This window comes from Myzus persicae, unplaced genomic scaffold (assembly GCF_001856785.1).
Source record: "Myzus persicae strain clone G006 unplaced genomic scaffold, MPER_G0061.0, whole genome shotgun sequence".
In the NCBI taxonomy this organism is placed as follows: Eukaryota; Metazoa; Arthropoda; class Insecta; order Hemiptera; family Aphididae; genus Myzus; species Myzus persicae.
In genome coordinates this window covers 322,631-341,826 of record NW_019101136.1, presented here as the reverse complement: position 1 = coordinate 341,826, position 19,196 = coordinate 322,631, and positions in this window count along the sequence as shown.

The following is a 19,196-nucleotide window of genomic DNA, read 5'->3' as shown; positions in this document are numbered from 1 at the left end:
TTTTTTGCGCCCCTTGAGACTCTGTAATATAGAAGTTTCGTTGTATTATTATACTAATTTGCAAGGTGCATTTTATGTTCAATACTAAAATTTGGCATAAAATGCGGTTTACTATGTTCCGTGAGGTGGACTATTAAATTGTAACTAATATGTCAGAAGGTTCTTAAGTAGGTATTGTAATGGAAATAATTTTTTATGACACTACGTTTTTGGAATACGCTATGGTCTATATAAACACAAAAATCTACTTAGAGAATTAGCCATTAGGGTTGCTATTTAAATGGATCATTATGTAGTTATGTATATTATAGCACCGGTAGGTGTGTAGAATATTTAAAATAAACAAAAAAAAACGTACCTACTTCTCGTGTTTGAAGTTCATTCACAGACACTCGTTTGCAAGAAATAACGTATTATTCGCTCGAATGAAACAAATATGTATTGGGTAATGTGTTTCGTATAATAATAAGTAGATAATAACTGTTGATATAGGTAATTTTCCGTTTGAATTTATTTCCGTTAAATCTAAATCGTGTAAAACGTATTCGAGGTTTCGAGGAATAAAAAAAATATCTAATACGTGAACACCGAAGGATGAATATTTAAATACTAATATGGCCGAAAATCATTTAAGCATTTGGGAACAATATTTTTATTTGTACAGTTTCCAAAACATAAATGCATCAAAAAGGTAGGTAGTTTTAAGAAGTTGAATTTCGTTTAAACTATGCATGTATATACATAAAAAATGTGTGGCTTTGTGTATGATCCTGAAAATAATAATCTACTCAACGAAAGTGTTGGAATACAAAAATATACTAGTATGGATCGTAAGATCCCGCCGAATAAAATACTACTCATTAATATGTGTCGTGTCAACGTGCACTTTATATTCCGACCAAATTTCGATTTCCTCACTTGTCAGGATAAGACAATTGAGGTGAAAACAGTGTAAGTACAAATTATTGAGCTGAATATTGAAGTGTATTTACCATTATTTTTGTTATTATTATTGTTACATTCAAGATCTATCAGCGCGTAGAACACTGAAATCCTTGACTGCCGTTCGGTAAGCCGAACTCGAGTTCTGATTGTAGCGGGAACTGGCAGGCACCACCGCTGAACCGAATCGACCGGAAACGTTTAAATTTAAATTAAAATAAGTTATTTTAAAAAAAAAACTAAAAAATCAAAAAATGAATAAATAAATATTTATCTTTATATTACAAAAAAAATTAAACTTTCGAGATTTTAAGGACGAAATTTCGGAGATTTTCTGACAAAAAATGAAAAAAAAAAATGAATTAAGTAATTAAATACGCGATAACGTAGATGAGATAAGAATTATTTTTAATTGTAATTCTATCAAAAACAACTTTGCAGGAGAAAACCATGAAAAAGTAGAAAAACTGGTCAAAAAAGCAAAATTAATCAGAAAAACTGAAAATCACTGAAAAAGCAAAAAAAAAAAAACACTTTCAAACTTCATAATTAAACATGTCGTAACAAGACATACACTTCCATAGTGCTGTGCTACATTTTAAGTCAATTCATAAAAAAAAGCAAATGCTTTAAGTCCCGAGCCCTGCTTATTATACATGTCTGTGGTTAGGCTCGCTTCGCCGCGTCCAACCGTTATGGTTGATAGCAAAATACCCGGGCGGTGAGCCTACTCACTTTTCAACCGTGACGTACTTCGATACCAGATGACGGACGATCTGGCCAAACCGGAGATAATGTGGTATACCGGAAACGGTCAGTGGTTATACCGTCGAAAAATCGACGCGACCCCCAGTGATGAACGTATATTTCCACCAGTTTCTTCCTCCACTGTAATAATTGACTATAAATTTTTTTTTGAAAAAAAATACCTAATAATTTAGCCGTTTCAAATGGGTAAACGTGATGATGTTTGTTTGATAACAATCGTACGTAAGGTTATTATAAAATATATAATATTAATACAAATTATTATAATTATAACTATATGTATACTTGGTCTTGTGTAACTTAGGGTCTAAGGTCTTGGACTTCTCAACGTAGAAATTCTATTTTTGCAAAAAGCAGATAGGTAGATCTAATGGATAAATAAGTGAAGACGACGTGATCTAGATGGTTTGAGAAATCATGTTCATCTGAATGAGATAAAATGCATAACTCATATAGATAATGACCAGTGTCGCTTGTATAATGTAATATGTTAACATTTTAGAAATGTATTTTGCTTCCGAATACGAAATAAAAAATATTGGTGGGTTGTTATAGAAAAAAAACCACCAGCTGTGTAATAAAAAGTAGAAAAAATAATATTATATCGATGCATGTCGAGTACCTAAAACATTTTTATTTTTTAATTCACTCGGGAAATTTATACAGCCAGTTAAACTGCATAGAATGTATAGTACATAATATTGTGTGATGAAAAATAGATTTAAGATTCCGTTGTCGTAGTAATATATTATATTTTAATATTATATTTATAATATCAGTCTTTTATAATATTGTATTAGTAAGTTATACCATTTTATATTGCATAGTCGCAGCTGTTAGCGAGCGTTTTCTATACACGATTGAAATACCCGCGCGACGATTAGTCACGATCTAGATGTTTTTATAGGACTTCCGCGTTTTATCAATGTGAAATGAATTCGTATTTTTTAGAAAATATTATTCCAGAGTTCGATATCAGCTCATAAATATTGTTTGACTAGACGTTAGAAAAATATACTGATGCGTCTAAGTTATTATATCGCGAAGCACTACGATGAGCGTATTATTATTTCACTCGGCGGCGAAGTCGAGTTTTTTGACGGTAATCGATTTTGATTCAAAATAGTAAATCTTATAGATATTTTATTAGGAAAATGTCTCACAGTCGTTATTTTTTTTAACATTTAACGAATTTCGAGAAAACATCTTTCTGCAATTCACGGGAGAATAGACTTTGACGTTGATTATATAAGCAGCAATAATCGTTACATAGTCGAACATATTTTCCGACCAACATTACTATTGTATCTCTAATAGTCTCAAAAACCAAAAATTGTATTACGATTCAATAATATTCGGGCCGCGGGCCGTTTATTTTACAATACAATTTAGCTTTGAAATCGTATAAGCTTTTGATATAAATTTAAAAATTAGCTGTTCTTACTTACGATGATGTATGTTATTATTACTAATCATTTTTACCGCGAATAAAATTAATTTGAGATATTAAACTAAAAACATACTCCTCAAACTTTACTTTTTAAAGAGTACCCTTGCCTTAAAAAAATGTAAAAATGCGTCAATTTGAAAATATTTCTTATATTACCTATATAATATCTTTGAATAATTTTGGTTTTCAATATTTACATCAGAACAAAACGATTTACTTGTATAACCGAAACATTATAGAAAATAAAATTATAACAATAACATCTCAGTTTCTTTTAGAAAAATATTTCGGTTCAGAAATTTAGGTAGGATCTATTAAAATTTATAATAATTGTGCACTGCATTATTTTTATTTGACTTAGTCTATATTCTACACTAACGTCAGACAGAAATTTTTCTTTTATCTCATCAAATTAATCTACAACATAAAAGTTTGAATAAATATTAAATATTATACTTAGTCTTGTTTATGCGTTTAATTTTTTTTATGTTTACGTGTTATGTGTTCCTTCAACACGTCATTCTATAATTGGAAAATGATAAAATAATTTTACTTTAACTCGTAGTATAATAAATATTATAAATTAACAATCATCGCACAAAAAACTGAAGCTGTAATTCAGCATAAATTATATAAAATTAAAATAATCTTAAACACCTCTTGACATTTCGTTTGAATGACCTTTCTGCAAATTTAAATAATTTACTTTTAGGATTTTCTTTTTAATTACCTAAACGAAAAGCTTTATAATCGCATACATTTTTGTTTTTTTATTAGATACCTAGTCTGCAGGCTTACAAAGTTCATCCATTTCTTCATTATATCATTAATCATTATAATTAAATACTAAAACAATATTATTTTCATCATAAAGTCTATCATCAATTTGTGTATATCCTATAATAACACTTAAACCGATTAAGCGTGCTTATTATAATTTATTACAATCGTCTTGCAATAGCAGCTGTTTATTTAGTGATGAATTTTATTTTCTAATAATTACAATACTAGCCTGTATTGGTAATAAAATTATATTAAAAACTATTTATTTAATTAATTTATAATTTAATGTTTGGTATTGGTATAAATAATAATAATATCTTCAATATCAATGATGTTTTCACTAGAGGCGCTTGACCTTTGCAAATAAAATAATGATATCATTGGTAAGAAATATTGTAATATATATCTATAATAATTATATAGTATTATACGAAATTAAAATTAAAGTAAGTAAAAAACAGTAGGTATACTGGGTGTGAGCTGGGCTGAAGCTATCACCCCATATAAATGTTATGTGACCTTGTATTTGAGAAAGTCATGAACAATGTATCAAGTACCTAAATATTTATGTGTATACCTGTATATATATATATAGAGTATCCGTCCTATTTGCACCACAGTTGTAGGTAACAAAAATCAAAATATATTTTAATATTACCTATCAGAAAGTTAAGAGTAGAGTAGCCGATATCAAAAGAGCGTCCTACAAGGGCTTATGGTATTGTGTATAGAAACTAAAAACTTATTAAAACGCCCACACCTTAAACAATTATTAAAACTGTACACTTCTCAGGTCTAAGATGTTATGTATTGTATTGTATACTTTCAATTATTGCACTTTATCTCGGATACTCTGCGAATTTATTGCCCTCCCCCCTGCACGCTGCTACCCCGGGACCTTTTACAACAGTAGCCCGCTTGCAAATTGAACTCCTCGTACCTATATATTACATGTCACTTGGCACCTCCCATTTGTCATTGTAACACTGCCGGTTTGGCGCACCTGCAGGCGATGTGCATATAATTATTGTTATACGACGGCAGTCGAAACTCTCTCGACTTGGCGCACATTCATCCACATCGCGCAGGTATTATGATAATATTATATATACGACGCACAAGACGGCACAACGAACGAAAAATATAAATAGGTACCGGCTTAAGCTACTCGTACGGGTTCGTTCGTCCAATTTTTGACTCGTGCTATACATTGTTTTAACTCCCGTCATAGATTTTTTTGTGTGGCTGTGTGTGTGTGTGTGTGTGTGTGTGTGTGTGTGTTATGGGGGGGGGGTAGAAGGGGTGACCGTCAGCGAAGAAAAACAGCGGAATAGAAAATATTCAAATATTATATTCCGCGTCCACAGACGCAACCTATGCGCGTTAACCCAAGCCTGGGCTTATACGAATTAAAAAAGTAAAGTTAATTTTAGCTTTTTAACTTAACTTTTAAAAATTTAATTTTCATTAACTTAATTTTTAACTAACTGATTTTTATTGATATAAATAATGAGTTACTTTTAATCAAATCCAATTTCGTTAATAATAAATATAATAAAATTATTATTGATGATATAATATTATTTGCATAAAAATTTACTTTTTATTACTTTAAACCATATAAATAGAGCTGCTCATATATTAAAAAAAATAAATAAATAAATAAACTTAAGTTAATAAGTAGATTATGAGTTTTCAAATAAGTTGTAAACTTAACTGAGTTAGAAAAAAAAAATTATTATAACTATTAACTTGAAACATTTTAAAATCTTTTTTTATCATCTTAACTTAACTTAGTTAAAAATTATCATTGACTTGCACAGGCTTGCGTAAACCTATAACGTATTATTATTATTTTAATTCATCTGAGCATAATATATGAGTGTTATACGGGATCGATTCGTAGAGAATTCCGTTTTTGCGCAATAATAATTAATACTATCATAACATCCGACGGCGTGCGTATCGAACTTTATTATCAGCACGTAAAATAATATAAGCAACTAATATAATATGCCTACAATAATAGTAGGTAAGCGTATGAGTGGTGCGCAGTGCGATTTTATTTTGTGCAGCGCTCTAAAATAACGCGATCGTGTTTTAAATGTTTTAATATTGTTTTACCTGACTGTATAATATAAAACACTATTACTGCACATTATTATAATAGTGCAAAATACACTCGAAATACCCCCTCTCGGCTGTTCGTTACATAATATTTTGTTCGGAATATATATAGGTATGGTGTACTGTAGATATTTTTAAGTGTACCCATACATATATTATACAATATTACAATAACAATATACGGTCGACAAATCCGCTGCAGTATATCGAAACGAGTCGAATTCTAAGTACAATAATCCCAGAGTAGGTGTATATTATAATAAATTATAATGTTGTGTAATAACAACTATTATGTGTATTATACGATTTTCCCACGAAATAACTTCTGTTTTCATCTGTACATACATAATACTATTGTAGTGCCGAGGCGAAGGCTGTGTTTTTTGAGGCTTGTGCACAAAAACCAGTGGGTGGATTCCGGGTGGGCGCAAGACTGTAGATCGGTGAGTTTGAGATGATCAACTCTATTATCAAATAAAACATAATATACGTTTAAATAAATTGCCGTACAATCAATCAAAGTGTAGGTTATAGTTCGTTGTACTAACCATATGCCCATCGTGATATAACTCTATTTGTATTTATAATATTTACTATATTTACTTTAACAAAGAAGTGTATAACCTATTTAGTCCACATTCAGCATATTCTACGACATTTTTAGAAGCATGATAATATTATAATAATTGACATTTTTGATTGTGTTTAGGTTTCATGACATTTTTGCAGTAGGAATGAGAGCGATCGAGTTCAACAGAATATTAAAAACAAGTGAGTAGGTAAAAAACAATTATTATTGTATTATTTCTCCATTAATTACAATGTAGTTGACCTATTTAAACTATTCAAAAATATTCATTTACATGAATATAAATTAATGATAATTGCAGTTGAAATAAGTTTAAGAAAAAATAAAACTTAATTAAGTACCTATACTGATTAGGTCGTAAGGGGGTGGTGGTGGTGATTTGTAGGAAAATGTCTGAGGCTCACTCAAAATAAATTTTCTATACACGCCACTACTTAATATTATGGACATTATATAACACCTTCCAGAAACAATCGAGATTTTTACCATTACCATACGCTTAATGCCTTTTATGAATTATAATAATATGTATTTAGTACATACGAAGAACACGTAGATAAACGCAGTAAGTGTGTACAGTATACACACATTGTAATTTTATAACAATATAATGACTACGAATAGTAAATGTAGCTAAGTATAAAAATGACTTAATTTTATTCGATCGTTACAACCGTAAACATCGCGATTCTTTTATCATTTCAGCTTTCCTAGCATTGAAAATAATAGTTGATACCCTTCCTAATAATATAAAATCGAAAGTGTTAAAATATATTAAAATACTTTTTTTATACAAATTTTATGTTAAACAGGTTGTAATATAATATTATGTATGATACGACTTAAGGACCAAATACACATAAATCAACTCTAAACAACTGTAATTTATTGAGCTTAATAATTTCGACGATTTTTGGGTTGTTTATTAAGTGTGAAATTGTATAGACTTAAAAACTATTTGCAAATTGTGTAACGATCATATTTTTATTCGTATAAATAATATACATTTCGGTATTACCATTTTTTCTGTATATTATAAAATCAATGGTATTACTAATAATAACAATTCGTCGATCGCACGATGAAATAACTTCTCACGGATAATTCGATCGCAATTCCATAATTGTAATGTTCTAGCTGTCATAATGTTATTATCTGCTGGATTTTGTAGTATTTAAATAATTAAACTAGTTTTATAATATTTATGTTAGCAGACTCCAGGTCTGTCACCACAGGCTTGCTTAAAGAGAGGGGGTAATTAACCCCGATATTATAATATGCTATGTATTCATTATTAATATACCTATTATTACCTTTGTTGAGTTGAATAATTAAATAACACGTTAGGTACCTATCAGTCGCAGATACGAACAAGTCACGCAGCTCTTCAAGTATTATTTTAATCAAACCTTCCATTGCCCAAAGTAATATTGGTAGTAAAAAAACTGGAAAAAAGCTTCGCATCAGCTGCATAACGAGTCTTTATATATATATGCATTAAAATATATTTGTTACAATCTGACAGAGTAAGCATTATTTTGACTTTTGACTCTTTATTGGACAAAAATAAAGTGAAACGTTGCGATCTTTAACGACGATGTGTATAAATGCAATAGAAATAATGCAATAAGTCAATACAACTGAGAAAACCGTTTGTAAAATGTGTGTACCCCTTAAATCGCATAAAGCGTAAAAACGAAAACTATCTAATGATTTTTGTGGTTTCGACAGTTTTCCATATTCGAAATAATATTATACATATACACTCGGTTGTCACGTTGTTACAATTTTGCTTTCATTAAAAACAATAAAACGACTTACAGTTGGTAATACGTATATTAAAATATACGTCTATATATATTACATAAAATAAATTCAGCTTTACATATGAGTATAATATGTTGGCATATTGCGTTTATGGTTAAATTAAAAGTAAACATTCATCTCCAAAATAATTAGATTTTCTCAAAATATTGTTTTACAAAACCTGAAGACATATTTTAATAGAAAAACTTAATTTTTACTAGGTAGCTTACTATAGTTATTTAAATTTTTTATGTTTATTACATTCTTAAAAGATAACAAACATTTTTAATTTCATATTCTTGAGCAGAATATTATGTTTCTGAGAGTTATTGATTTATAACACTCGATTTAAAATGTGTATAGGTAGTTAAATATAAGTATTTACAGCTTTGATGACCAGAGTGATGAATCGGCATTTTCCGAGGTACCTTTGTGCCACCCCTCGACTCCGCTTATCGTAGCTTTAAACACTTATAAAGTTACAACTTAATAACTCAATTAAGATATTTTTTTTTTTTAAATTACTTTTTATTAATAATTATAGCTCGACAATTGCATTACATTAAAATATTTAACAAAACAATACAGTGAGCAAACAGAAAACTCAATTGATTATTCTCATTTCGTATATTATGTATAGGAAATTGGATTACATGAGATTAAAAGTGAGCGTGTTCACTGTTCGCGCAAGACAATTTTTGGAAAAAATGTAAACAAACAAAATACAAAAAACGGGTGAGTCAATATTATTGTTACGAGAAATAGAAAAAGAATCTAATTAATTTTTCAACGATGCGAATACTTTTTGAGACGACGAGCAGAAAAGTATCAGCCGGTATAAAATAACGCCTTTGAGCAAAACTACGAAGGGGCGGCGCATAAGAGCTCTATAATATAATAATATTACCTATATCATATTACCTGCATTATATCGTACGGGCGTGCAAAAGGTCCCGGCGGTCTCCTATATTTTTTATTATAGTAATATACTGTACATTATTATATTTATACGGAGGCCTGGCCCATAAAGTGTGTCACCGTATAAGTGCTGAATCGGCGCACACTTTGTACGGTACACATAATATATGTGTATTATTACGGCAAACTTTAATATTATGCAATCGATAGACATTTTCGCCCGTCGCGCGGCCGAGTGTGCACTCACGGCGCTGCAGCTGTGTCGCCCGAGGTTGTTGTGATAATATACCTAAATGCATATTATACAAACAGATATTTTGTACCGATGTATACCAGATACGCCTGCAGACAGGACCTAGGTAGTGTATTATTGTATAATTGTACTTGGTTGACGACCGAAAAAGCGGGCCGTTTCACCGAGAATTCCGAATTTCCGACCCGACCTGACCTAACCACCTGTGTCGTACCACGGCTAAGTGGAACGTCACGAAAATCGAAAAATATAATAATAATATCGTGCTTTGTCTACACATCAATGGTCGGCTGCAACTTAAATGCTAGCGAATCATATTTTTGACTCGACAATGATAATTCGTCGACGACGTTACACGACATAGTATTATCATATTGGTATATCTTACAGCACAGAGGAGCATAATTAGTGATCGAATCGCCTCACCGAAGGGATGCCTTTTATAATTTATAGATGATATAGTTATCGTACATCGCACAGTCGTACGGGTACAAAATAAGTGGAGGGGTGTAAAATGTGAACTTTAAAAAGTGGTGAGATGCCATCCCACCTTACCACACCCCCCTACTTCCACCACACCGTATAATAAATTATATGTATAATACGTTAGGACAGGGACATATTATTTCCCAAATTTTGTTAGTAATTTTACAGATCCTGATATTACAATATTTCAAATTACATAATATATGTCTGACAATATAATATATTATTATACGTATCATTCAAGAGTGAAAAAACTAAGATAGTAGTATAATCTTAGTTCATAGTGGACAGTGATTCCAATATTGTAATTTTCCATTAACAAAAATACCTGCCCCCCCCCCCTCCCAGATCTTTGTTCTGCATCCGTGCCTGCGTTAGGATGATCAGTTAGAAACTTAGAGCCAACATACAGATACGTGCATATGAAGATATTATTTCATCTACAATCAGTTTGGTTCGATTTGGTCGAAATGCTGGGGGGGGGATTTCTTTCCATATAACGTTTTAATAATTATAAAAAAAAAATTTAACATGTGTAAAGTAATGTTAAATTTTAGAAAATACGTAATTTTATTATCTGTATGTATGCTATTATATTGCGTACTAAAATAGTAAAATGTATACGTGTAATTTTTTAAGAACAATGTTTAGAATTTTTTTAGAAATTTCCTACCAGCGAAACAACGTGTATAAGTAATACAGATCACCGCGCTTGATGTACCGCGCTGTACGCGAACAGTTTTTAGATAAAAAAAATTAAGTATTACATTTTAATGGTCTTCCTACATCGAGAGACTCGTGTATTATATCAAAAAAAATTATTGTAACGCAAAATTTGAACGAGAAAAAAATAGTTTTACATGTAATAATAATGCCGTTAGGACTTTGATTTAGTTTTTTTGAAATATGTGGAGGTGCAGGTCGTGTACGGTTTTAACTATTAAACTTACATCGTCTGACGTCAGTGAATTCACTAATATAATATTAATACTATATTGTACTGGGTGATTATTTTAACGGCAAAGACGCATTATCTAGAATGGTATTATCGTTTTTGAAATTAGTTTTTATATTCGATTTGGCATTATAAACATTTATGAAAAAAATATTTTTTACAGTTATGATTTAATAAGTTATACTTTTTTGCAGTGTCGGTCAAACGAGTGGGGAGAGAGATAGATCTCCACCATGACTTTTTTTTAAATGTTTAAGGTCTGACCATAAATTACATTTTTAATAATCAAATAGTTTAAAAAAAACAGCCAAATCGTGGGGCCCTTCTGGTGACAAAATCATTTAACCGCAACTGCATAATATAAATGTTAAAGCTATGAGTTGAGTTTTCAACGAGCAGTTATAACTAGCTTTAAATATTATAACCAATCAACTAAATTGTGCTTTGGAACACTTAAATCACTACAAAAAAGTAAAAAATTACCAAAACATAATAAAAATATTAAACAATTTTTTTTTCTTGAAAAAAGTTGTTTTAGAACGGCTCCAAATAAAAAGTAAACAAGTTGAAAAATTTTTTTTTTTCTTTAAACGTTAATACTTATTTCTAGAATGTTTGCTGTCGAAAGATTCACCCTGTATATGCGCACCATGATAAGCATAACGGTGTACATCTAACTATACAATATATACATATAACGATAATCATATCATAAGAGATATTTCTCATGTACGGCGCAATTGAATATTCACTTCCGACTCATTTCTATTCGACCTTATAACGGATAACGATGTATACGACCGTATAATATAGTGTGTTTGTTGTCGTCTAATAGCGTTTTATTACTTTCGGAGCGGTGAACAAACATCGCGGAATCTTTTGTACGAAATTCGTACAATAAGAAGAATGTCAATAATATGATAATGATTATAATTTATATTAGGTATAACGTTGTGGACGTGCAGAATAAAAAAATTCGTACGACTTTAATTTATTATTGCTCTCAGAAACCTAATAATCAACTATATATATAGCTTAAACAATGCCCGTCTACGGTGTGCACACAATATATTATATTATGTTTGTTTTTAATTAAATATAATCGTTAACCGATTGTCAACATTTTAATGTTGTTATAACAATATTATACAAGCGGTCGAATTATTATTACGTATACACTATACACCCACTCGCCATGTGTGTTATCGCATTATTCCGCCGTTGGTATTATTCAGAATTTTGACCACCACCAAACCTAACATAACCCATCGTCTCTGCTTCGTCGAAAACGAGTACGAATAACATGTTGTTACCTCGAGAAGTCGAGACTACATCGAAACTGCAACTACAGTTATTATAATATTATAGGTCAAATAATAGTTAATACCAGATACTTAGGAATGTGAATTTATAAATTTCAGAAATTGCACTTTAATTTCAACAATACAATCATTTTATAACAATTTTTTTTTTGAATATTCAAGAGTCATACGTGTAAAAATATAAAAAGTACTAGTTAAACTGAAGGTAAGGAGCTATATATATTTTATTGTTCATATTTAGTTAACAGAAAAAAATAATATTTATTTATGTAGGTGCTTTTACTAATTATTATAAAGTAACAGGTTACTTTGAAAGCCAGTTACAGCCTTGTGTAAAATAAAAAAATAACTCTCAAATTAATTTGTGTAAAACATTTTTAATCGATCGAAATTTTTTTAAATGCCGGAAAATGCAATATTAAAGGAACATTTACATTATACAGCATACAGTAGCCTTAAAATTAAAAATTAAAATATTAAACAAATTTATAAAAGTTTCAAAGTTTAATTAATTATTACACGGTTCAAGCTTTGTATTAGAAAAACTATGTCCTACATTGAGCTAAAAAAAAAAATATGCTTTTTCTACAGATTCACAGTCAGATTTACCTATATATATATATTGATAGGTGCAATTAATACATAAGAGTAGATGGATTGAGGCTCGGGAGCTGTTCCCGCTCAAACGATATACATGTGACTGACATGCCTACGACAAGCTTGTACTATATGTGCACTTAAATATTTGACACATTTCAATCATTTCATCTGACTTCTTACCACGGGGTTATATCATATTATGGTCCTAAAAAACATCAAGGGACTGAATCACCGTCTGAGAATTCGCACCTACGTTTGCGCCACCGTAGGTATAAATAGTAAATACCTGTATGCATCATGGGTGTATAGGCTAGCAATACGTCGAAACAATTATAATATTATATTAAGTATCCTAAATCATTATTGTAATACTATTTCATAACACTCCCGTCGAGTTTAAATAATGCTTTCCGTATTGTCTCCGATAACCCTTTGTATATATGCGAATCCCATCCGTTTGGCATCGCACACGCCAGACTGCAGGTAGTGTACACATTATTATTATTGTTATAATAATTTATATTGTGCTTACAGTATATCTACGTTCGCCTTGCACAGTTACATCCAACCTTAGGCGTTTTCGATAATTTAGATGACCTTAGACGTCCCCTTATAGTAGTAGGTATAGGTAGGTATAAGTATGATATCTGTTGGTGATTTACATGCTTATGGCATTATATTATTATTATTATTATTGTGATATAAGCATAAATTCAATTATTGTCGCTCCAAATGGAACACCGTGGCGTTTTACCGAGTGGCGCAACCGAAATACAATAATAATTAACAATAATTAATAATAATTAATAATTATAATAACAACATTATTATTGTAATTTAATAATATGTCGTAATCATAATATTGCTGAAACAGATTGTACTTACAAGTTACAATAATTATAATAATAACATATTGTGATCAACAATTAACTGCAGATGATGATATTAATACGTTTATTACCCACCACACACCGTGACACATTGCACTGTGCAGTAGTCGAAAATTATTACGATATTAATTTTAATAATATTGTTTATTTGTGTGTATTGTGAATTCCTAACGTAATCGGTTTTTATTTACCAATCATTATTTATCTCCATCAATAATGTTAATAATATTATAATGTTTAGGTTCTTTGGCCGCAATTTCAATAAAACAAAAAAAATATTAATACGTATAGTAATTTAATGTTTAAATTGTGTATGTAACGTAGCAACTCATTATTATATAAGTTTTGCTTTTGTGATTAAATACGGTTTAAATTTTGAAAAATGAACCAAAGAACAAGAACCATTGTATACTTATAAAACTGTGTACAGATTAAGTCGTACTTAAACAAGGTGTATCCAAATCCTTGAGAGATTTCTGTAAAAACGCTAAAAATACTTCTCGAACTTCAATTTTTTGTGATATAATACTAACAAATTAAAACATACCTAAATATTAAGGTATAGAGAGGTGTTACTAACGCGTTAAATTTCAAAGCACTAAGTATACGTTCTAATAATTATTGTATTGTAAAACATGAATATATTATAGGACGCCATAAACAAGTGTAGGTTGACAACGGTTACGGACGTATAAGTTATTATAACGCTAACAAAACATAATCCAAGACAAAATGTTAAAGAATAAGGTAGGCGAGTTGATTTATTAGACCGCCGGACGGACCTGAACTATTTTTTGACTTTAAAATGGTGAAAAACACATTATACATTTTGTAAACGAAACAACGATATTATAATATTATACACTCATAACCTAGTAGTTCCCATGGCGGTTTCCGTTTTGAGTGCGCATTATATATTATGTATGGTTTAAACGCTGTTGTAGTGTGTGAGTGCCTAGTGATATACACAGGGTGATTCACAGGGGCACGAACACCCCTCGGCCTTTTATCCATTAATAATGCATTTGTTTTAAGGCCCGTATATTGTATTTTCAAATAATTTTACTACCTTAAGGATTGAACGGCGGCGATACAATTTTAATTCACTTAATTGCGTGGTATTTTTTCGAAAAAATTTCTTGCATCTAAATCAGAAACTCGAACGAGCAGTATTTGAATTATTTAAGTTTATGTGATATTATACGGCGCCCGAGAATTGAGTTACAATTCACCTTTAAAAAAGAAGGCATACCTATGGTAATTGGGCCACCACTAAAATTTTACATTTATAATAGGTAGACGGGCAGACCCGAAGATTGGGCCACTAATACATTTTAAACTCTATAGTTATGATTTTGTAATGCGTCATAATATTATTTATTCTATTATAATGTATTCTTAATGAACTTAAAAAAAAATTAGACGTGGAAAAAACTGATTTGAATGTGTACAAAATCAGTATCATGTTGTTTAAAAAAATAATTTTATTTTTATGTAGTAGAAAAAATTATTTATAATTATTTATTGTTTGACAAACCTTATTGGCCTTGTTTTGTATCATATTTGTTGAATCTGTATATAAGCATTTGATAAAAAATATTTGACGAATTGTATTTATATTTGTTAGACACAAAATAATAATTAGTTAATACTCGTATACGTTATAATATATTCGTATTAATAGTATATTTGTGTGCTATACTTTTATGGCCCAATCTCCGGGTACAGTTTAAAAATATAGATTTAATTTGCGGGCCCAATCTCCGGGTGGTAAAGTGTAAACAAATATTTGTACTAAGCAGGTAGTTGAAATGTGGCCCAATTCCCTGGCGCCTATAATATATAGGCGAGGATAATAATTAGCAAATTATCGTGATTAACATTATATTATTATGAATATGTTTTAACATTATATAATTTGTAAGTACGATGATGGTATTTAAGGTGTTTTAAACATTCATAATTTGAATAAAAATAAAATAAAATTTAAAAAATAAATGTGGGAGCACATTCGGCAAATCGCCGGGTATAATATATCGACTATGATTTAATTCCTAGCTGGTCGAGTAGGTTTTCTCCGGAAAAATATTTCGAAATCGATTTGAAACGATTAATCACAAATACAAGAAACGTAGAACATGTAATTTGGTTCTCCGCTCGTCCGTTATCATTAATTATTTTTGTGTTTTATTACAACTCTGGGACTTTGTTATTATACCTCCTATATTTCCGGGCTTTAAAACGGATGTTATTGTATGCGTTCTAGACGAAAGAAACTGTATAAAAACGTACATTGTTGTATTATTTTCATACTAGTACATACTGTTATGAATGTTACGATATTTTTACAGCGTATTTTCATAACGTCATCCCACACTAGAACAAACAATTACCTATCAAACCGTAACGCACAATGATAATAAATATGATATTATTACAAAACGGTCAGTATACCTAATTTGTTTTTCATCCGTAAACGGTTATTTTCGGCTTGTCGATAACGCATTTTCACTCGACTTGAATTAGTTTCGAACAAGAACGGTGGCGGGCGGCTGTTTTATATAATTTTGTGGGCGGGTACCTGTCTATATACGTACGAGTATAATAATATATGACTGACGAATATTAATTGAACGAGACGTGAACGATTTGTAACACCGATATTATAACCGATCGATCGTCACTCTGCGTGATAAAGAATACAATATATTACCGAGGCGGAAAAGATGTTCACGCATTATGCGTGTCGGACGTATAGGTAATTTAATATACGCTATGGCAGTACAATAATAATACTATTATTTCTGTGTAACATAATATTATCTATGGTGAAAGTCTGAGAAAAATGATTTGGACTTTTTTTTTACCAATAACCCCCTAGACAATCCTAGGTTAGCTATACAGCCAGTGTAATACGTCTTCTTAGTTATTACTTATTACAATCGTACGGAAATACCGAAGAAGTACCTACTGCAGTACCCATCATACTACAGTCAATATGGTATCTTAGACTTTATAATATTATTATAAGAGCCCAAGACTATTTTGAGTTAAAATAACTTGGCTAAATACTAATTGATACTGAAATAAGTAGAACATTTTTTTGACATAAATAATTTTATATTTTTAGATAGACGAACTACTCGTTACATCAATGACGAAAAAATACCATACGATTTTTATGAAGAATGGTAAAGATACATAGTAGGTAATCAAGAACTATTAAAATCAAAACTTTTGTTTTTCATTCAGTAGTCGAATATACCGAAGAATTTATCATAGCCTCCATATAATTACCATCGCTTGAAAACTATTTTCATGGTCTCCAATACTTACTTACTTCATATGTTTTTTTTTTTGTCTTTCAGATGTTTTCTTAAAGTCCGTCACACCAACACTTTGACTACAAAATTCCCACTCCAAATTAAGTACTTTTGTGTCAAATGATTAGATACATTTTGTTTCCTAGAACGCACTTAGCAATTTCGTATTCCGTTGCCCGAGTGCTGGCTTGAGGCCACACCGAGCGGTGATATTTTTTGAAAATGCTTAAGTCGGGATTGAACTTGTTCCTTTGTCTTCGAAACGCTTTTCATCGTCTTAGTTACTGAGAAATATAGATTCGTAAGGTGTATTTTTTTATTATTTAAAATTTATTGGCAGGGGGGGGGGGGGTCACGCAACTTTCGTTTTTACACAAGTATTTCATACAATTTCTTGTTTAATTATTTTCTTTTCATTGCAATAGATAAAAAACACAATCCACAACCTACATATTATAGTATACCTAATTCATAAAGTGTAATAAGTATACAACATTATAATATTATCCTGCGACAATTTTCAGTGACACATCATAGTAAGTCTCGTTAGAGATTGTTGTCCTGTTCTTCAGGCACGGATCAAGATCAAAGACTGGGGAGGGGGGGGGGGGTTGTTAATGTGAAATTACAATATTGAAATCACTGGCCACCATGAACTAAGATAGTACTATCTTAGTTTGTGCACTCTAGAAAGATACGTATAATAATATATTATATTATCAGATACACATGCGATTTGAAATATAGCGGTAATATCTGTGGAACTATCACAAAAATTTTAGAAATAATATGTTTGGTGAGGGCTGCCCCCCCCCCCCCCTTGGATCCGTCCCTGCTGTTCTTGTATACCTACTATAATTGTCAGATATCCATACATTTAATGTCCATAATATCTACATTTAAATGTTACAAACAAACGTCGGTTTATCGGAAACTGGCAATGTATTACGTAGGTACCTACTTATAATACCCATAATTTACACATCTGTACTCTGTAGGTAGTGGAATTCGTGTTTCTCAACTGTACGCAGCATCGTGGTACCCGGTAATGCCTGTTACTATAATATTGCGACAAACTACGACTTATGGTATTGTATACAACGTCAGTGCTCGGGTAAAAAGGATTGCCATTTTTCTATTGATTTTGACTTGTCCCGGTTTTCCCGCGCCCCTCGTCCGAGTATATTTCGAATGGGGGTGCACACATATTTTTACAAATCATTGGTACCATACGCAACTGTGGTACGAAATTATTTCTTCATCGAATCGTTTACAAAACATAATGGCCGATTATTATTGTATATATAATATAATATAAAATATTAAACCGCGTCGTCGACCGTCGTTGGTGCACCGCATTTCGACATTTTTCAAACTCACACAACCGCTGGAACTACACGCACACACACGCACACACACACACGATAGAGGTTATGCGCTTATCCACCGTTGAGCCATATTGCACAGCCTCTTAAATTATTACAGGTGACCTATATATGTTGGGAGTCGAACCCGTTAACCGCCGTCCAACGACCGCTGATCGTAAATTATGTTACTTACCCACCTACCTACACATATATGAATCGCGTAGTAGAGAAGTTTATAACGAAAACCGTCAATCTTCGTGCAGTTCGGCCAAAGACTAAATGTGCCTGAATAAGTATGTAAGCAGTAAAAGAATAGAGGAAGTCTTAAAAACCGAAAAGGCTCCGTCGCCAAATCCTTAGCCCATCTTTCATACCTATCTAAAATATTATACTGACTCACAGTCAGTATACCCATACATAATATTATTATTACCATGGCATGTGTGCACGATCGATACGACAATTATTATTATCATTATTTTTTTCGGTCCGAAATTCCTCGTCCGGGTGTGTGCTATTTGCGAGTTGTAGCCGGCGCCGCGTGTGGACTATATTAATATACCTTCGGCGTAGCTCACCGTGGCACGATGGTGTAAATACCTTACATAAAATATCAT